Consider the following 21,946-nt stretch of genomic DNA (forward strand, 5'->3'; position numbering starts at 1 on the left):
AGGAAATGTAAATATTGTTGGAGGTTGAGATGAGATTATATTTGTGGAAATACATGGAATTGTTTGCAATTTACACTTCTTGTTCTATAAAAGAAAAATAAAATACCATTATCCCACTTTTTTTTGGTCCCACCTAAAACTTAAAAACTGTTTTATTCAGTATATTTTTAAAAGAAAACCACATTTTCTTCCTTTTCCAAGAAGGATTTTTTTAAAAGATTATTCACATCATGTAAGAGATAGGAAATGGAAGAACACACCCCAGGCTTCCTGTCTAAGCTCAAATCTAACGCTTTGGAGTTTTTGATTTATGACATTGGGATATTTGTTCAGAATGCAAGTTGAATAACATATGTAAAGTAAATGCTCAAAGTAATATAATGCTATTAGCTGGAAAGCAAACTGCTGTGGAGGAAGGCAGCTGAAAGTCCTTCTGCTCCTTTTGTGAGCAACATCACCCATTTGACCAAGCTTTCTCTGTCTCTAAATGTGAATAATAATGTTCTTAATTTCAATATTTTAAATTATGCACCCGGAGAGGTGTTTTGTTGTGAGAGAGGGCACAGTAAAGAAACCATTGAAATGGCTGCTCCATTATTAGGGAGGGGTTATTGTGAATAAGAAAGAGAGAACATGAAGAGGCATCTGGAAAAGTCCAGAGATAAGGGTCCAGGAAAGAAAACAGACTGGATATACAGCCAGGACATATAGCCAGGACTACCTATGAGAGAGGATAGAGAATGGGAGAGAATAGCAGAAGAAGAGGTGTGATAGTGGGGATAGTGAGGTAGCAAGAGGTAGTTAGTGCAGGGGGAAAAAAATCTTGTCCTTACATAGAAAAACAAAAGGATATCTGGGAGGAGTGAAGCCCAGGGAGGTGGGAAGGGCCAGCATGCTTTGAAATGTGTAACAAGTACTTGTGAATAGGGACTGAGATAGCCAGGAGGCCAGCATGGACTTTGATATGCAACCACATATGGGTGTGAATTGAGTGAGCCACTTGTCCCTTCTGCTAGAGGCAAGGGAAATGATTCCTTTTGGGGGATAGAAAACTCTTTTTACAATTTCCTGAGGAAAGCTGGTTCTTATCTAGCAACCAGAAATCCTTCTATAGTTCAACCTGAGCTCATTTCTAGACATACAAACTGCCTCTACAGTTCCCCCATTTAAAACACTCTTAATGTCTTCTCCAAAGCCATATGCCAGTCTTTTTGATGAAAATAACAATTCTTCTGGGTTGTAAACAGGAACTGACACACATTTTATGTTTCAGCACCTGTTCTAAACCTAGGGTAGATGGGCTTTGTGATTTCAAGTGACTTTAAGTGTTAGACTTGTCTTAAGATTCAGAGAAAACCAAAGGGATTGACCTATAAAGTGTGAAGTATTTTAAGAGGACTCATAGATCTGTGTATTTGTGTGTATGTTTTTATCCCCTTTAAAACCCATGCCTGAGGCTAGGTAACAATATGCTACTTGAAGAGGTCTGTAAAGACCTACATGTGTTTGGATAATGAGTTTAGTTTCTACCCCCTCCAGATTTGAATGTTCCATGGAAACACACTGGCAATCTGCCAGGTTTTCACTTTGGTAAATGCTTGTTGTTATAGGGAATTTGCAAAATGGCTATAAATTACAACTATCTCCATGACAGGGAAAAGAAAGAAAAAGTCAGAGGCAGAAAATACATAACACAGTAAATAAAGACAGAAGTAAAATGCAGGCAGTAATTTTACTGTTACATCAGTAGAGTGTTTTGCTATTATTCTGGATAAATATGTCTGTTTCCTAATCCCCATGACACTGTCACGGTCTCAGAGCTTGTCTCTCATACACCATTTTCCACGTCTTTCTCTGAAAATTTTCCTTCATATATACTTTGTTATCACTTGCATGAGCAGATGTCCCCCTTCTAAATTTTATATTCAGATAAAACTAATGACATCTGTCACCCACCATGTAGGTAAGAATAAATGATTATTGCATCATAACAGCATCTATGGAGAGGAAAACTTGCCTGGAATGATCTGAGAAAAAGGAAAAGTGACTGGTTTGTGTGTTCACTGTGATTATTGTTAGCATTCAGGTATTATGCTAGCCTGCCCTTAGGGAGCTAACAGATTATGTCACCAACCACAACCACTCCCTACGTGCGCTTGCTAGCATTTCAGGCATCATTCCGGTCCACCCCCAGGGTCCTCAGCTGTAGCCACTAAGTGCATCCCCTGTGCATATGCACTGTCAGCATTCAGGCAAATACCTGGCCAGCCCAGGGTCCTATGGCCACTATGTTCCTGTGTAGTCTCTATGTGCATGCACCAAGCCCCCTTTAAAAGTGAGCTCCTCCTGTTCCTCACTCTCTTTGCCACTGTTCCTCTAAAGAGGCAGGCAGGCTTTTGCCTCTCTCCCATTTCAACCCCCTCCCTCTCTTCAATAAACCTCCTATGTGTAAGTTCTGTTGCATGGTGTTCCTTCTTGCCACTGCTAAACTGCAACAATTATGGGCGGGGACTTGTGTGACTGATACCACTGATGCCTACAAAAAAAGCAGAGGGCACTTATCATCAGCTTGGCATATATGAATGTCAAAAAAGAAGAGGGAGGGCTATGACTTAAAAGATGTTAGAAGATAAACAACAGGAAATGGTGTTACCACTCTAATGAGTGACATGAACATAGAAGAATGGAGCCTAATAATAAGGTAGACTAAAGTCCCATGCAATTGCCAATTTTATTTAGAGAATCAGTTTGTATTCTAAGGTTTAAGCAAAGCCATATAAGCAAAGTTCACATGAGTCCAAGCTGTATAGAGTCACCAGCACAAGACACAGTCACATGAGTTTAGGCTCTACCAGCCACAAGGACAACCCTTGTAAGAAATAAGATTGATAATTGGAAGTAAACCTACTCCTATTTACTACACCTTCAAGGGGCATGAAAGCACATTTCAAGAACAAATCCATCTTTAGGAGAAGCAGAGGACACAAGACTCTAGTCTTGTTTTCTCATAAGCTCTCAGAATTCTCACAAAGCTGTATTCTTGGACCATGTTCAGAAAAATGGAGGGGGTCTTATTACATAATACACATGTAAGAAACAAGGTATTCTTTTCTTTAATAACCCAGAGTGATTAACACATAAATAACTAAATATAGCCAGTTTCAATTATTTGTGTTATTCCTTTTTCTAAAGTCTCCATGTATGTTGAATATGTAAATTTTGAACTACTGTCCCAAGGAGAACTACAAGGCTAGGTCCTGCTAGCTTCGAGTCACATAGTTCTACTGAAAAATACATATCTAACATTATCTAAAATGGATTGCTAATTTATTACCACAACTCATAAATGGTGTCAGTCTAACTGATATTTAAATGAGACTTTTCTGATACTTGCATTTTCTCTGTCAAACACACCATGACACCCTTACACTGAGGAACACTAGATAGCTCTCTATGCTATATTTGGATATTTATGGAGCATTTCAAACAGAAAAATAAACACGAAAAGGTATAAAAACATAAAATCTATGGAACCACACAACCAGCGTGTTTTCTGTATGACAGCTGCATCAGGAAAGCAGACAGGTACTCTGCTTAGAATCAGACTTTGTTTTGTCCTTACTCTGTGCATGTTCACAGATGAGCATAGGACTACTCCAAGATATTGATTTTAGAATCACAAATGAATTTCAGTTAAGTAGGTAGACTTACAAATATGAAATCAGTAAATGGACTGACTAGTAGTGACTCATATATTCACTTATTTTGTTCTCATTAAATGTTTGTAGAAATTTCCATCCTGCCTTTTCATTGGTTGCTGTTGTCTTTGTTTCACAGAAAACAGTGTAATAACTCCTAGTAAGGAGGATGGTGAGTGACACCATTTCAAATAGGTAGAGAAAAGTATCTCACTTTTCATACAAACACACTGAAATCATTCCATAAGTGTTTGGTAATATAAGAACAATATGGTATATATAGTGAATGAGAATAGACTACGATAGTTAAAACATGGACTGCAGGATTAGAAAATTTGGTTTATTTTACACATCATCTACTTAGCAGCTTAGTGATGTTAGGCAAGCTATTTAATCTCCCAGAACTTTAGTTCTTTTATCAGTGGAATAAAACTAGTAAATATGTAGTGCTGTTGTAGAGGTGTTCAAGTTTGCCTTAATAAACACCATGAGCAAAAGCAACTTTGGGAGGAAAGGGTTTGTTTGACTTATATATCCCAATCCCAGTACAGCTTTGTGGGAAACCAAGACATGAACTCAAGCAAGGCAGACACCTGCAGGTAGGAACTAAAGCAGAAACATGGCTTGCTCCTTGTGACTTTCTCACCTTGCTTTTTTGTACAATCCAGGACCACCTGCCCAGGAATGGAGCTACTTACAGTGAACTGGACTATTCTTCATCAATCACTAATAAAAAAAAGGCCAATCTGGGGCACGCATTTTCTCAATTGAGGATTCCTCTTTCAAGATGACCCCATCTTATACCAAGTTGACAAAAAGTAACTAGCACAGGGAGCAAGCTATTAACAAACAACATAGTGTGGATCTATCACAGGGAGTAACATGCAGTATTTTTTTAACATATCTATACCTAAGATAGAATTTACTATTATGATTCCTCTACTGTTTCTAAGAACTATCGCTTAGAAGCCAATATTCTAGAGATTGTTTTTGGTGGAAAGGAAATCACATTTGTTCCAGAGCCATGCCTGGGAAAGTGAAAGAGGATGCAGTCCTCAAAGTACCATTTTGGTGGAGTTATATACAAAATGTAGTGTTCACAGGAGACAAGTATAGTAGGCAAATGAACACACCTTGTGTGACAAGATAGGTTTTGTCAGCTTTCCATTTCATTTTTTTCTGTAGCCAAAGTATCACAATCCATCCTGAATTCCTTGGGGCTACTTCATGTAATTCTCTGGATAATACCATTATCTTCAAGTTAAGCCTCACAGCAATTTACATGCTTTGTGCTGTTTGAATTACAGGGCAAGAATAAGGAGTGATACAGTACCTGATTTTATCTATCAGCAGATGTTCTTAGTTCCTTATACCTATGGATAGATTTTTTTAGCAGTTGACATCTGAAGTCATTTAGGTCTGTCTTTCCTTTAGAATTTAGTACCCCAGGCAAAGAGAAGAAAAGAAAAGCAATTCTACTTGGGACATTTCTCAAAAGAATAATCATTGCTTCACTAAACTTAAAAATAAAAATCCTGAAATTCATTGGTGGTGACAAGGGAAAATATTGCTAAGTCCTGATAGCAGACAAGGTTTCTAAACAAAGCTAGAAAACAATAAATACAGAATGAGAATTGAAAATTAAATATCAAGATTCTTTTTAATATTTTAACTTTTTAAAATTTTATGATATTATAATGTGATTACCACATCTTTCCCTTCCCTTTCCCCTCTCCAAATTCTCCTATATATGCATCCATGCTATCTTTCAAATTCATGGACTAATTTTTGATGAATTGTTTTCACATGCATATTTATGTATATGTACATATATATGTATGTATATATATGTGTGTGTGTGTGTGTGTGTATCCCTTCAGTCTTTATAATGTTTCTTGTGTGTATGTTTCTTATTAAATGTATGCTATCAAAGCACATCTATTTCTTAAAAGCAATAAGTATGTGAATATTTGCAAAACACATCTATTATATTGTGTAAGTAGAATATAAAAGGATTCATCCTCAATGATTAAAATATACCTCAAAAAAATGGAAAGAGGTAGAATACCTCACATAAGTACATATTTGAACCACCAGTTTACATCTAAAAAAGTCTTGCTTATATTATTCCTTAGTAAAATAAAATTTAATGAAATGAAGCCGGGCGGTGGTGGCGCTTGCCTTTAATCCCAGCACTTGGGAGGCAGAGGCAGGCAGATCTCTGTGAGTTCGAGGCCAGCCTGGACTACCAAGTGAGTTCCAGGAAAAGGCACAAAGCTACACAGAGAAACCCTGTCTCGAAAAACCAAAAAAAAAAAAAAAAAAAAAAAAAAAAATTAATGAAATGAAATACAAAATCACAATTAGGTTGCAGTCTGAATCTGTTAGGATGATCTTAAAAAGGGTATAGCATACAAACTACAGAAAAATGGAAGCTTTTATTCTCAAATGTACCTATTCAGGATTTTGTGCACCTTTGTCCATGGAAGTCTCAAGCTGGTTTTGATGGCTCATTCTATGTGTCTGCTGGGCTTTACTGTGGTGTACCCAGATATCTAATTATACAGATTCTGGGTGTGTCTCCTACTAATCTTTGAACATCCTGAATGAGTAAATTTATTTGAATTGAGAGTGTTATCCCACCCATTAGAAGCCTGGAAAAAATAAAAATCTCCATAAAGGATGATCTTCTCTCTCTCTCTTCCAATGCCTTCAAGGCAAGAAACCATCATTCTGTTTGTTATTTATTTACTGACATTATTCATCAGGTGTGAGAAACAAACCACGGGGCACAACAAATCCATCTGGGAGTTTTATTAAGGGAGAAAGATGGGCATTAGTAGGCCTCCCAGAAAGAAAGTGTGGAGAGGGACAGATGGAATTGGTGGAGTCTGCTCTTATGGTTCACCTAGCACGTTCGTATATGGGCTTAACTTAGTTACACCATGCATTCGCATAGATTGCTTGACCAGGTTGCACACAGATTACATAAGGCCCTGGAGTGACTAAGCATTTTGCCTCACTGGTGACAGCACATGCACAGTCATATGACTCAAGAAGTGGCTAGGGGGTGTCAGGAACAATAACAGTCCACCCTTTTTGTTATTATAAACAAATGAGGGGTTATGGGTGGCAGGTTTATGGGAATGGGGGCACCAGGTCTCTCAGAACTGCTTCCAGCTGACTTGGTGGGCATCAGTTAATTTTTTTTGTCAGGGGGTCTTTTCCTGAGGTAACTGGTCATCCTGAGGTAGGTGATTATCTTTGATGATGTTTTGAGTGCTGTTGAATTATCCAGTGCCACTTGGATTTGACAGCTTGGACCCAACAAGATGCTGGCAAGGCAAAAGATGAAGTTTAGAAAAAAATTTCTTAGATCATGGTACTTGATGAGGGGGGGAGACGGGATGAGGGGGGTCCCTGAGGGGTCCCAGGATGAGGGGGGTTTCTGGGACCAAGAAAGGTGGAATGATACTAATCTGACCTGTCCAGTTGAGTCCAAGCCAACTCCCTGGAGCTGAGAAGAATTTTTTAAGTTTACAAAGAAGACAAATTTTAGACATATTAAGAAGCAACCAAAGAGAATTTAAGATTCTGAACTTGTAGCTACGATATTATAGTGTTTAGTATTCTGCTATCAGAATTTTATTGGTTATTGTTAAAGTTATGGAGTGAGAGAGAGGAGAGAGAGAGAGAGAGAGAGAGAGAGAGAGAGAGAGAGAGAGAGAGAGAGAGAGAGAGAGGCATCTGTAATATGCTTTATTCTTTCTATTATTATCAGTTAGGTTTCCTATCTTCACCTGAAACAAACCTTAAGGCACCTATTTCCTTTCATTATCTCAGTATCACTTCAGCATCTAGGAGACACAGGTGATTGATTGCTGAGGGCATTTAACAATAATAAACCGTTATATTGAAATCTGTTTTGCAGAGTCCAGGCCCTTTTGACTCTGGGGGTGTGAATACCTTTGGAGTGTTAGCTGTTTCTTACCACCTGGGTATATTTGATGGTCCTTGAGCCTCTGTCTCTATGACTGATGGTGGTCCTGTAACATTCAGCTGAGTAGTTAATTAGAAATTTAAATATATTATTAGAGACACAGAGGGAAACTAATGAATCAGAATGTGATCAGTAGAGACAGGATAATGCAGAGGGTGAATCAGGTAAAAAAATATATGGGGTACCCAACCCATGGGGTTGAGTATGGTTGTGGCATGAAACCTCATTCTTCTGGAATTGGAGACAAGACAGTTGATCTCCATGTCCTCTGGAATTTAAGAGAGCAGGGCCCTATTTGCATCACTGTATATGAGGAAGAATTACCCTGGGGTGAGGGGTGGGGTAAAGGTTGTAAGTGAGATAGGTGAATCCAGTGAGGAAAGCCCTCAAGCTTAGCAGCTGTGGGGATGACAAGAATTACCTTGAAGGATCCCTGCCATTTAGGGGTAAGAGGTGAGGAGCACTGGTGGGGGGGGCAGAGAAGGACCTGATCCCCAAGGTAGATTAGAGGTGGGCAGGGGTTGTCACATGGTAGGGAATGGTCAGCAAACTTCCATAGGAGGGAATGGGGTAATACAGCAAGGGGGTAAGCAGATGGTCAGGGAGGGGTGAAGGTTTGGATGGAAGGTCAGGGGTTTGAACCAGCCTACCATACATGAGTTCAAATGGTGCTATTGAAAGGGGTTGCTTGGAAAGAGCCCGGAGCCTGAAAAGAGCCAGAAGCAATAGTTTTACCCAGTCAAGGTGAAGTTCCTGTGACATCTTGCTAAGACTATTTTGTAAGGAATAGTTGGTGCCATCTACCTTTTATGAGGACTGAGGATGGTAGAGAATATAGAAATGCCAACAGATGTTAAGAGCTTTAGATAGGGTTTAGGAAATGTGGAAGATGAACTCTGGGCCATTATCAGACTGGAGAGAGGCAGGGATCCCAAATCAGGGATAATCTTCCAAAAATGGAGGTCAGAGACTGTCTGAGCCCCTTGATTAGTAACTGGGAAAGCCTCCACCTAGCTTGAGGAGGTATTCACTAGGACTAGGAGGTATTTAACCCATCTGACAGTGGGCATATGGGTAAAATCAAGTTGCCAGTCAGTCCCTGGAAGGGAGCCCCTAGCCTGGTAGGTAGGAAAACATTGGCTCTGATATTTGGAATTGGGATCTGACTTTTAACAAATTTTACAAAAGGCAATAAGAACTTAAGAACTATAAATCAAGGGTGGTCTGTAGGTGAACCTTGACAAAATGAGATAGAGCTTGACTATTAGGATGAAAGAACTGGTGTACATAGGATGGAATTTGCTGAGTGTCAGAGGTGGCTGTGAGGATGTGGGTTGTAGTGTATGGATTCCCTGTGGTGGGTGGGATGGCTGGGGGCTGCTGTCCTAGCTGCCTCATTGGCTTGGTTATTTCCCTTAGAGATGATGGAGCTATAGGTCTGATGAGACTGGCAGTGAATAATTACCTGAAGCTTTGGGAAGATGGGAGGCTTTAGCATGGCATTATTTGGCCTGAGTTAGATATGGATCCTCTTTTTGTTGTAAGAAGCACATGCTCTTTCCAGATGGTAGCATGGGATAGGTGGATGTGAAAAGCATATTTGGAGTCTGTGTAAACATTTAGGGATTGTTCCTGTGCCAATTGGAAGGTATGGGTTCAGCCTGTTGGTTCATAGTGTGGGCAGGTAGTGCCTGTGTTTCAGCCACCCCCAGTATCTGACACTATGCATAGCCTACTTTATGGATCCTCTCATGTAAAAAGGAGCTGCCATCTGTGTACCAGGTATAAGTGACCTGAGGCAATGTGCCCTCCTATATGTGTGAGTGATGGGGTAGTAGTTCCTCTAGGGTTTCAATGCAGAAATAAGATGAGGAGTAGTCAGTATTAGGTTGAGGGAGAAGGTTTGAGATATTATGGGGTGGACAAGATTTAAAAGTAAGAGTGACTTCGAGAGAAAAAGCTTGGGAAATAGGTAAAGTTTTAAGCCTTTAGAAATTAAGGTTGTGGCTGGAGAAGATAGTGGAGAGTGACCCAAGGATTAGTTTCTTTGATTCACAAATTAGGAACTCAGCAGCCACTAAAGCATATATGCAAGTTGCCTGCCCCTGAGTGGTAAAGTCTAGTTTTTTTTGACAGGTATGCTACAGGTGCAAAGAAGAGTGCCAGCTGGTACCCTAGGGCTCCACAAGCACCTCCCTCTCTTTCTGTTACATAGAGGGAGAAGAAATGAGTTAGGTCTGAGACATGAAGTACTGGAGCATGTAGAAGAGCCTGTTGGAGCTTCTGGAAGAGTTTAGTAATGGTGTGAAGGAGCTGCCCCATATAAGGGGTGAGCAAGGAGAGAAAAAGATGGAACCCAGCTATTCCCAGAAATGACAAAATTTCCTGTTTAGTATAGGGGACTGAAAGAGACTGGACTTGGTGTTTTCTGTCTAAAGTAATAGTCATATGACTTGGGGCAATGGTGATAGGTGACCTGAGCAGTGGACAGCTGGATCTTGAAAGGCAATACTCTATAACCCCAGTTAGACAAGAAATTTAGGAGAGCAGAGGTGTTAGTTTGGCTAACTTGTAATGATAGGCTGTGAAGGAGAGACACAGAGAAACAGTGTAAAGAAGCTAGGGCCTGACCAAAAAGGTGTGGGCTGTCTCTCAATCCCTGTGGCAAGACAGTCCAGGTCAGCTGCATGGACTGGTGAGTGTTGGGGTCAGTCCAGGTGAAAAAAAAGATATTTTGAGACTGAAGGCTGAGAGGAATAGAGAAGAAAGTGTCCTTGAGTTCCAGAACTGAGAAATAGGAGGTTCCTAAGGGGATAGTGGAGAGGAGTATATAAGGATTGGGGACCACATGATAGATGGCAATCACTGCAGAATTAATGAGCTGGAGGTCTTGAACCAGGTGGTAGGTTCCATAAGACTTCTTAACTGCAAGTATAGGGGTGTTAAAAAGAAGAAATGGGGCAAAGTAGCTTTTTTTCTAGAAGGTCAGAGATGATAGGTTTAAGTCCCCTAAGGCTCTGGGATGAGAAAAGGTACTGAGCATGGGTAATGTACTGGGTAGGGTCCTGTAACTAGATAACAATGGGAGTATGGTGCCTAGCAGCATAAGGGTTTTGGGGGTCCACCTAAGGGGCTGGCAATGGAAATGACATGCTAGAACCATTGGAGTGGGTGGCTAGGAGGAGGAGAAGAGCTATTGGCATGTCTGGGGTCAGGTGAATGCAGGTAGCAAATGAAATAGAAGCTCCTACTTTGGCTAAAGAACTCTTCCCATTAGGGGCACAGTGCAAGTTGGCACCACCAAAAATATGTGGGTAGAGGGACACCCCTGAAAATACAATAGAGTGGTGAGGTCTGATGTGATAGGTAAGGCTGTCTCCCTACACCAATAGGGAGAAAAGAAGGAAATGTGGGTCCCCAAAACTTCTTCAGGACCAAGTAAATGGCCCCAGTGCCCACAAGGAAGGAAATGGATTACTCAGATACTGTAATGGCTATGCAAGGCTCCCTATGGGAGATGACAGTTGTCAGTTCAGCACTTGGACACACTCAGTCACCCATGGCCAGGCCTAGAAGGTTGGCTGGAGGGTAGTCTGTGTTTGATGTTCCCATGCCACAAGGTACATGGCGGCAGTCAACTGACCAATGTCCATTGTTCCTTAGCAGCTCAAGAATGAGTGACAAGAGGAGTAGAAGTGGGAGGCAGAGTTGGGTGGTTGGAGTGGCCCAGTACTGAAGAGCAGGGAGGGGCTGGAGGAGCCGAAGGAACAGTCACTGGAGGAGAGGAAGAAGTGGGAGGTTGGAAATGTGGGGATTTATTAGCAGAGTCTAGAGCGGTAGTCAAAGGTTCTGCTGATTAGGGCTGCATAGCTAGGAGCAAGTGGGCAGGTGAATAGGAATCAAGGAGAGAGGATTTGGAGCAAAGAAAGAAAAAGGCTTGGTATAAGGTAACTCTATCACTCACTTGCTGACAGAAGTTAAATAACTTCTGTAAAATATCGGGGTCCGATGAGCCATTAGGTGGCCATTTTTTGTTGTTATCTAAGGGATATTTGGGCCATTTTTTAGTGCAGAGGCAGATAAGCTTAGAAGTCTATAAGTAGGGCATTAAGCTGAGAGGTTTGAGGGTTTCTAAAAGGCATCCCAGAGAAGATATGGTATTTATGCAATTGGAGGGCTTATTTCCCATGAGTGTGGCAGAGAGAGAAAAAATAAATAAAATAAAATAAATGAGATCCAATGGCTTTAATATCTCAGGCATCCCAAAGATTAAGTGAGGATAGATTAAGAATGGCACAAGTCACTCAGTGTTTTGCTGTGCAAAGAAGGAGGCCCAGGGCAGTAGTACAAAGAATGAGAGTTGGAGAGATGTAAAACAATTGAAAAAGAGGCCTCAGACCTCAGTAATGGGGAATGACCAGGGGTGATAGTCAGCAATGGGGGCCAAATGTAGCTTGGCTGTGGATTGGGGGTTCCCCACTTTTAAGGATATCAGTGGGATGCTGGACAAATCACCAGTCATTCCCATGGGTCAAGGAAAATGTTCATGCTGACTGGTACAGGAAAAACTCACCAATCAAAGTAGCCAATATTGTGTAAAGCAACTCAGTGGCTGGGCAGATTGAAAAATGGGCAGTTATAGATGAACCAACCTTGGTTCAAGATCCCAGCTCAGGCACAACAGGAAAGCCTGTTTTGGCATGACACCAATGTTATTTATTTACTGATGTTAATTACTGGGTGTGAGAAATGAACAGTCATGTGACTCTAGAAGCTGCTAGGAGGGTGTCAGGAATAATAACACTCTTGCCCTTGCCTTGGCAGAATTCATTCCAAGTTCATGTCTTCTACTCGGCTGGGGCTCAGTTCTTTGGAATCAAGATCAATAATTCCATTCCTCTCTCTTTGTTTTATTTTTTTCAATTGTTCATTTTAGGTACCAACAACAGATGCCCCTCTCATCCCTCCTCCAAAAAGGTAAGTTCTCTCATGGGGGCATAGCAAAGCCTAGTACATTCAGCTGAGTCAGGACCAAGTCCCCCCTACCTCCCACCTCAAGGTTGAGCAAGGTGTCCAAAAATAGGTAATAGGATCCAGAAAGCCAGCTCATGCACCAGGGGTAAATTTCGATCAAACTGCCAGAAGACCATCAAACAGACCCAGCTACATAACTGTCTCCCATATGCAGAGGGCCTAGTCCAGTCCCATGAAGGCTCTACAGCTGTCTGTCTAAAGTTCATGAGTTTCTATGAGCTTGGTTCAGTTGTCTCTGTAGATTTCCCCATCTTGATCTTTACTCTCCCTTGCTCATATAATCCTGCTTCCCTTTCTTCAGCTGGATTCCTGGAGCTCAGCCTGGGGTTGGTTGTGAATCTCTGCATCTGCTTCCATCAGTTACTGGAAGAAGGCTCTATGATAACAACTAGGGAATTCACTGATCTGATTACTGGTGTATGCCAGATCAGACACCCTCTTCACTATTGCTTGTAGTCAAATCTGGGGTCATCCTTATGGATTCCTGGGAACTTTCCTAGCACCTGGTTTCTCCCTATCTCCATGAAGTCACCCTCTATCATGGTATATGTTTCATTGCTCTTCCACTCTGTCCCTGTTCCAGCTGGACCATTCCATTCCCTTATGTTCTCATCCCCCACCCCCTATACTCTATTGCCCCACCTCACACTCAGTTTACTCATGGAGATATCATCTATTTCCCCTTCCAAGGGGGATCCATGAATTTCTCTTAGGGTCTTAATTGTTAGCTAGCTTCTCTGGCACTGTGGGTTGCAGTTTGATTATCCTTTGCTTTACATCTAGTATCCATTTATGAGTGAGTACATACTATATTTGTCCTTCTGAGTCTGGGTTACCTTACTCAGGATGATATATTTTAGTTCTATCCATTTGCCTATGAATTTCATGATGTCATTTTTTTTTTAACTGCTGAGTAGTACTTCATTGTCTAAATGTAACACATTTTCTTTATCCATTCTTCAGGGCAACTAGGTTGTTTCCAGGTTCTGGCTATTAGAAATAATACTGCTATGAACATAGTTGAGCAAGTGTCCTTGTGGTGTGATCGAGCACCCTTTGCATATATACTCAAAGTTGGTATATTTTGTTTTTTGAGGTAGATTGATTTCTAATTTTCTGAGAAGTCACAATACTGATTTCCAAAGTGGCTGTACAAGTTTGCACTCCCACCAACAGTGGAGGAGTGTTCTCCTTGCCCCACATCCTCTCTAACATAAGCTTTCATCAGTGTTTATTATGTTAGCCATTCTGACAGGTATAAGATGGTGTCTCAGAGTCATTTTGATTTGCATTTCCCTGATGACTAAGGATGTTGGGCAATTCCTTAAATGTTTGTCACCCATTTGAAATTCTTCTGTTGAAAATTCTCATCAGATATGCAGCCCATTTTTAATTGGATTGTTTGATATTCTGTTGTCTAGTTTCTTGAGTTCTTTATATATTTTGAACATCAGCCCTCTATTAGATGTGGAGTTGGTGAAGATCTTTTCCATTCTGTAGGCCATTGTTTTTTTCTTTTTTACTGTGTCCTTTACCTTACAGAAGTTTCTCAGTTTCAGGTGGTCCATTTATTAATTGTTGCTCTCAGTGTCTGTGCTACTGGTATTATATTTCGGAAGTAGTCTCCTGTCCCAATGCATACTAGGCTACTTCCTACTTTTTCTTCTATCCGGTTCAGAATAACTGGATGTATGTTGAGTTCTTTTTTGTTTGTTTGTTTTTTGTTTTTCAAGACAGGGTTTCTCTATGTAGCATCCTTGGCTGTTCTAGAACTCACTCTATAGACCAGGCTGGCCTCAAACTCACAGAGATCCACCTGTCTCTGCCTCTCAAGGGCTGAGATTAAAGGTGTGTGCCATCACTGCCCAGCATGTTGAGGTCTTTGATCCACTTGGATTTGAGTTTTGTGCATGGCAATAGATATGGATCTATTTGCAGTCTTCTATATGTTGATATCCAGTTATGCCAGCACCATTTGTTGAAGACGCTTTCCTTTTTCCATTGTACAGTTTTGGCTTCTTTGTCAAAAATCAGGTGTTCATAGGTGTATGGATTAATGTCAGGTATTCAATTTGATTCCATTGGTCCACATGTAAGTTTTTATGCCAATACCAATCTGTTTTTTTACTATAGCTCTATAGTAGAGCTTAAAGTAAAGGATGGTGATGCCTCTAGAAGTTGCCTTATTGTAAAGGATTGTTTTTGATATCTTAGGTTTTCAGTTTTTCCATATGGAGTTGAGTATTGTTCCTTTGAACTCTGTGAAGAATTGTGATGGGATTTTGATGGGGATTGCATTGAATCTGTAGAGTGCTTTTGGTAACATTGCCATTTTTATTATGTTGATTCTACCTGTCCATGAGCATCAGAGATCTTTCTGTTTTCTGATATCTTCTTCAATTTCTTTCTTCAAAGACTTAAAATTCTTGTCATACAGGTCTTTCATTTGTTTGGTTAGAGTTACTCCAAGATATTTTATATTATTTGTAGCTATTATAAAAGATGATATTTCTCTGATTTCTTTCGTGGCCCCTTTATCATTTGTGTATAGGAGGGCTACTGAATTTTTTGAGTTAATCATGTATCCTGCCCCATTACTGAAGACATTTATCAGTTTTAGGAGTTCCCTGGTAGAATTTTTCGGGTCACTTACATATTCTATCAGATCATCTGTACATAGGGAAAGTTTGACTTCTTCCTTTCAAATTTGTATCCCCTAATTTCCTTTTGTTGTCTTATTGTTCTAGCTAGAACTTTGAGTAATATATTGAATACATATGGGGAGAGTGGACAGTCTTGTCTTGTTCCTGATTTTAGTCAAATTGTTTTAAGCTTTTCTCCATTTAATTTGATGTTGGCTGTTGGCTTGCTGCAAATTAACTTTATTATATATAGATATGCTCCTTGTATTTCTGATTTCTCCAAGACCTTGTCATGAATGGGTGTTGGATTTTGTCAAAGGATTTTTCAGCATCTAATGAAATGATCATGTGTGGTTTTTTCTCTTTCAGTTTGTTTATATGATGGATTACATGGATTGATTTTCATATGTTGAATGATCCTTGCATTCCTGGGATGAAACCTACTTGATCATGGTGGATGATATTTTTTTAATGTGTTCTTGGATTCAGTTTCCCAGTATTTTATTGAGTATTTTTGCATCAATGTTCATGAGGCAGATTGGTCTATAATTCTCTTTCTTTGTTGCATCTTTGTGTAGTTTGGGTATCAGGGTAACTGTAGCCTCATAGAAAGAGTTTGTCAATATTCGTTCTGTTTCTATTGTGTGGAACAATTTCAGGAGTATTGGTATTAGTACCTCTTTGGAACTCTGTTAGAATTCGGTGCTGAAACCTTCTGGCCTTGAGATTTTTTGTTTGTTTGTTTGTTTGTTTGTTTTTGTTTGTTTGTTTGTTTAGAGGAGACTTTTAATGACTTCTTCTATTCTCATAGGAGTTATAGGTCTATTTAAATTGTTTCTCTGGCCTTGACTTAATTTTGTAATATGGTACCTATCCAGAAAGTTGTCCATTTCTTTTAGATTTTCTGATTTTGTCGAGTATGAGTTTTTGAAGTATGACCTGATGATTTTCTAGATTTCCTCATTGTCAGTTGTTATGTCTCCTTTTTCATTTCTGATTTTTGTTAAATTTAGATATTCTCTCTCTGCATTTTAGTTACTTTGGATAAGGATGTGTCTATCTTGTTTATTTTCTCAAAGAAATAAGTCTTTGTCTCATTGATTCTTTATTCTGTTCTCTTTGTTTCTATTATATTGATTTCAGCTCTCAATTTAATTATTTCCTGATGTCTACTCCTCCTTAGTGAGTTTGCTTCTTTTTCTTCTATAGTTTTCATGTGTGCTAAGTTACTACTGTGAGGTTTCTACAATTTCTTTATGTGTGCATTTAGAACTATGAACTTTCCTCTTAGTACTGCTTTCATAGTGTCCCATAAGTTTGGGTTTGTTGTACATTCATTTTCATTGAATTCTGGGGAGTTTTTAACTTCTTTTTCTATTTCTTGCTTGACCCAATGGTGAGTCAGTTGAGCATTATTTAGTTTCCATGAGTTTGTAGGCTTTCTGCAATTTGTGTTGTTGTTGAATTCTAACTTTAAGCCATGATGGTCTGATAAAACACAGGAGGTTATTCCAGTTTTTTTTTTTGTATCTGCTGAGATTTGCTTTGTAACCAAGTATGTGGTCAATTTTAGAGGAAGTTCCATGGGGTGCTGAGAAGAAGGTATAGTCTCTTGTGTTTGGGTGGAATGTTCTGTAGATGTCTATTAAATCCAACTGAGGTATACACAAAGATATTTCAGGGACCACACCAACCCTTCACTGATTTTTTACAAAGACTGAACACAGCTATAACAAGAGCTGTGTCAGACAAAGAATTAAGAAAAGTATTAACTGAGTCCTTGGCGTTCGACAATGCTAATGCAGAATTCAGAAGAATACTTACCATTAAAGATCAGATCAGCTCCTTTGGAAGAATGGATTAAATATACTAATGGTGTTAGTCTCTTAACTACAGTAATGAGGCTTGGATAGGAGAGACAAATCCCAGAGGTGAAAGAAGGCCCCATGTTACCAAATGTTTTAAGTGTGGTACACCAGGTCATATAAGTAAAAACTGTACATGGGGTACTCCTAGAAGCAATACTCCTTCTAGGAAATAGCCTAAACAGGAGACCCCAACCACCTCCTGGATTATGTAGAAGATATGGCAAAGGCTGACATTGGACCAGTGAGTGCAGATCAAAAATAGATATACAAGGCAACCCTTTACTGGCGGGAAACGCCTCAGAGGGCCTCTTGCAGGCCCCCAAACCAAATGTAGTATGAACATTCCCAGCCACTGTGGAAGAAATTCCTCTCCAGGACAACTGAATAAACCAATGCCTAATGTAAAAACCGATACTGCAATGGATGATAAAACAGCTTTGATAGATGGATCACAGTTTACAAAGAACACTATAAAACAAATATTTTGACAGACTTCCATAAATGAACAAAGACCAAAGCTTAGAATTCGAATTAATGGCCTGGTTCTGGAGGGCCTGGTAACACAGGTACAGATGTGACTATAATTACACCAAAATCATGGCATCCAAATTGGCCTCTTCAAGAGGTAGATGTCCAACTGTGAGTGATTGGCACCCTATCTCAGATAAAACAGAGTTCGAGATGGGTTGAATGCATAGGGCCGGAAGGACAGAGAGGAAGGCTGAAGCCATATGTAGCAAATGTAGCAGTAAATCTTTGGGGCTGAGATCTATTACAACAGTGGAATACCCAGATTAAAATTCCTACACTTTCAGAAAAGGAATACAGACCAATGCATGTTTCTAGGAATAATATCATAACATGCTATAAAAATCAGTCACCAACCATTCAGGCTGTTCACAAACAGAGCACGACTGTTGTTGAACTCTCAGAAGTACCAACTGCCTTACCTTTAAAATGGCTAACTAATAAACCTGTCTGGGTTGGACAATGGCCTTTGACAAAAGAAAAGCTACAAGCTTTAGAACAGCTGGTTCAAGAGCAGTTAAATGCTCAACACATTGAAGAATCTACCAGCCCAGCTAGCTCAGTCGGTAGAGCATGAGACTCTTAATCTCAGGGTCATGGGTTCGTGCCCCATGTTGGGCGACAGATATTGGAGAAATTATTTTGGTCACTCCACGTAGTTTAAAGGATATTTATTTAATGGCGTAACTCACAAATTAAGTAATGGGCAGGTCGCAGGGTCTGGGGAAGGTGTAACACAGTCCAGCGGTGTTTTCCAGAGCTCTACACAGTCCACCTTCACCGTTCAGCGTCCCGGCACCGAGAGAGCACACAGAGAGAGCGCTGGCCCATCCAGCTCTAGGGTCCCCAGGCGCCTCCCCTCGCTTCACCTCGTAGGCGTGACAGTTGCCAGAGTCTCAATGGGGGTTGGAACTTCCAGATCCAAGCTGGAATGGCTACCCACTACATTTAAATCATAACATTTGTTTGTTCTATTATTTCTCTGTTAAGTTTCTGTCTGACAGACCTGTCCATTGGTGAGAGTTGGATGTTGAAGTCTCCCACTATTAGTGTGTGGGGTTTGATATGTGATTTAAACTTAGTAGTTTCTTTTACATATGTAGGTTCTCTTGTATTTGAGGCATAAATGTTCAGCAATGAGACTTCATCTTAATGGATTTTTCCTGTGATGAATATGTAATGTCCTTCTCAATCTCTTTTGATTAATTTTAGTTTGAAGTCTATTTTATTAGATATTACAATAGCTACTCCAGCTTGCTTCTTAAGTCCATTTGACTGGAAAGACTTTTCCTAGCCCTTTACTCTGAGGTAGTGTCTGTCTTTGAGGTTGAGGTGTTTTTCTTTTATGCAGCAGAAGGATGGATCCTGTTTTCATATCCATTCTATTAGCCTGTGTCTTTTTATAGATGAATTGAGTCCATTGATATTAAGGAATAATAATGACCAGTGATTCTTAATTCCTGTTATTTTGTTGATGATAGTGTTGTGTGTTTCCCTTCTTTTGGATTTGTTGGTGTGGCATTATATATTGCCTGTGTTTTCATGGGTGCATCAACTTCCTTAGGTTGTATTTTTCCTTCTAGTGCTTTCTGTAGGGTTGGATTTGTGGATAGATATTGTTTAAATCTAGTTTTGTCATGGCATATCTTTTTTACTCCCTCTATGACAACTGAGTGTTTTGATGGGTATAATAGTAAGGCAAACCTTTCTGCCTTTTCTTACCAAGAGACCTAGTAGTTCTAGAGTAGTGAGGCTTGTGATCTCACTACTATTTTATTTACAAAGAGGATTGAGAAACAGAGTGCCTGTTGATCTTAAGGCTACAGTCAGTCAATATCCCCATATTTTTGAGAAGGATAAATTATACTTATTATATCTGAGTTATCAGAATTGCATACAAAGCAGGTTCTGAATCTATGAAAAATGGCAGAGACCAGTTCATACTAGATATCCATAACATGCTCCTGTGGTCTCCACAGCATTGGAGACAAAGGTATCAGGAAAGCATCAGACCAGTTGCCAGATTAAGATAAGAGTTTTTCTTGTATATGCAGAACATGGGGAAGACTGATCTTACTCTGTATAGGCAAAGGGAGGCAATCAATTCTCCAGTGTCCTGCATGTCCATAGTTTGGACCAGGTCCTGGCAGCAGGTCTTGCTTTGGGGCATCCTGCCCAGTGATCAGTATTATCCTCAATTTGGGTGGAGTCACTGAATAGTTCCATATCTGCTTTGGAGACCTTGGGAATCATTGCTAGGAGCTGGGAGTCTTTGTTTGTTATGATAAACTTTTTATTAAGTATTTTAAATGTCATATTCTGCAGATCTCTGTAGTATTTACAGACTGTTTATTTATTAGGTATCTCTGAATAGATGAACTTGATTGCTTGTTTTAAGCTTAATTTTAAAAACATATACAGGGGACTGAATAAGGCTTATACTTGTAAGTAATATATTACTATTTAGCATAACTATAATTAAGGAACTCAATCATTTATAAGATGACTGATTATTTACTTGTGTTCCTTAACAGTATGTAATAAGTTAGCAGTTTTCATAAGACCAGGATTTTTCTTCCATTCCTGTCAGTTTCAGCCCTAAAAATAATGATTTTGAATTGAAGCTCTTCTAGTATCAAAATAAAACCATTTAATCACAGATAATGGGCTCAATAAGGAAACTAAAACAGCCATTTTAGGGGATAAAAATGGACCAAGTTTGATCCAGACTGCTAAGGCTGTCTCCTGAGAAGGCAAGGAATAGTGACAGGAGGAAAATCCCCAAAGCCATATAGGAACAGGAGAAAGGAAAATATGAGTTGGGGTGTGGCCCATGAGCAGAGACCGAGGAAGCCTGGAAGTCAGCACTGTCCTTGATAAGTCAAATGGGCAATCTTGGGAAAAGGATCTTCTCAGGGGAACAGAAACTTCATTATTCCTTATTTATCAAACATAAGCTCCCATTTATCCAAATTCTCTAAAAGCTTGATTTTAAAAATTTGGAAAAGACATAAGTACTTAAGTGTAAATCTCTAAGTCAGCCTTTAGTAATCTGAATAGACCTTTATTACCTTAAATTTTTATCACCATATAAAGTATATTCTAAACCAAAGTTGAATCACGTATACAATATGTTGTAACAAATCTAACTTTTCATTTCTATCATCATACAACAGTCTCCATCAGTGCTGCTGTTCTTGGTCCGATGGCAACCATGCATTATACCAAATGTAATATTAGAGCCATATTTTTCTGAAACGAATTCTTTAGAAGTATTGCTTTTTGAAGGCCAAAGTTCTGCATTTGTTTTGCTTTTACCTTATAAGCATTTTTCTGTATTGATAAACATTATAGGAAGAGTTAGACTGTAGTTTTCATTACAGATCATACATGTGATGTTGACATTTTTTAAGAAACAGGTTTGGACTTTTCTATGAAACTCTGAGTAGCTAAGAGCTTTAGTCTTGTCATTTCATGGGAGGTCAATCATATAGAACCCTGTAACCTGGAGGGCTGTGACATGATGACTAATTATAGACTGTATTTTTAATTATATATTACATTTTAAAACAAATTTAACATGGAATCTCAGTCCCCTCTTTCCTTTAAAGAGCATTACCCCCTCTGGCCTTCTACAACTTACTATATACCCTCAAGTTCCTATCTCTTCTTCTCTGGTTCAGCCAGACATTCTTACATTAGACAACTTCCTCTTTCGTTTCTCTTTTCTTCATTATTCCAGTCTCCTGTCTGTAAATGTATCCAATCGTCTTTTTAAAATAAAAAAACACAGAGCCAATGTAAAAGAGAGAAAGCCGAGAGGTCAGAGCTCAGACATAAAATCTTACCTCCTGCAGTGCTCCTAACTTCCCCCCGAGAGAGAGCTACTTCCTGTTTGTCTGTGTTTAAATAGTCTTTCTGTTCTGCCTTCTCATTGGTTCTAAACCCAACCACATGACTGCCTCATCACTGCCTGTAAGTACCGCCCTCCAGGTCTTAAAGGCATATGTCTCCAATACTGGCTGTATCCCTGAACACACAGAAATCTACCTAATTCTTCTAACCATCACGCTCTTGCTATGGCTCTAATAGCTCTGACCCCAGGGCAACATTATTTATTAACATAAAATTAAAATTACATTTCAGTACAAATAAAATATCACCATATTTCCCCTT

The 21,946-nt window shown here is 39.5% G+C and overlaps 1 non-coding gene across 1 annotated transcript; it reads left to right on the forward strand.

The window, feature by feature from the left end:
* Positions 1-18,318: 18,318 nt before the first annotated feature.
* On the forward strand, positions 18,319-18,391 carry Trnak-cuu. Its single transcript has one exon. It is a non-coding gene; the product is annotated as a tRNA-Lys (tRNA).
* The last annotated feature ends 3,555 nt before the right edge of the window (positions 18,392-21,946 follow it).

Source organism: Peromyscus leucopus, chromosome 22 (assembly GCF_004664715.2).
Source record: "Peromyscus leucopus breed LL Stock chromosome 22, UCI_PerLeu_2.1, whole genome shotgun sequence".
Classification (NCBI taxonomy): Eukaryota; Metazoa; Chordata; class Mammalia; order Rodentia; family Cricetidae; genus Peromyscus; species Peromyscus leucopus.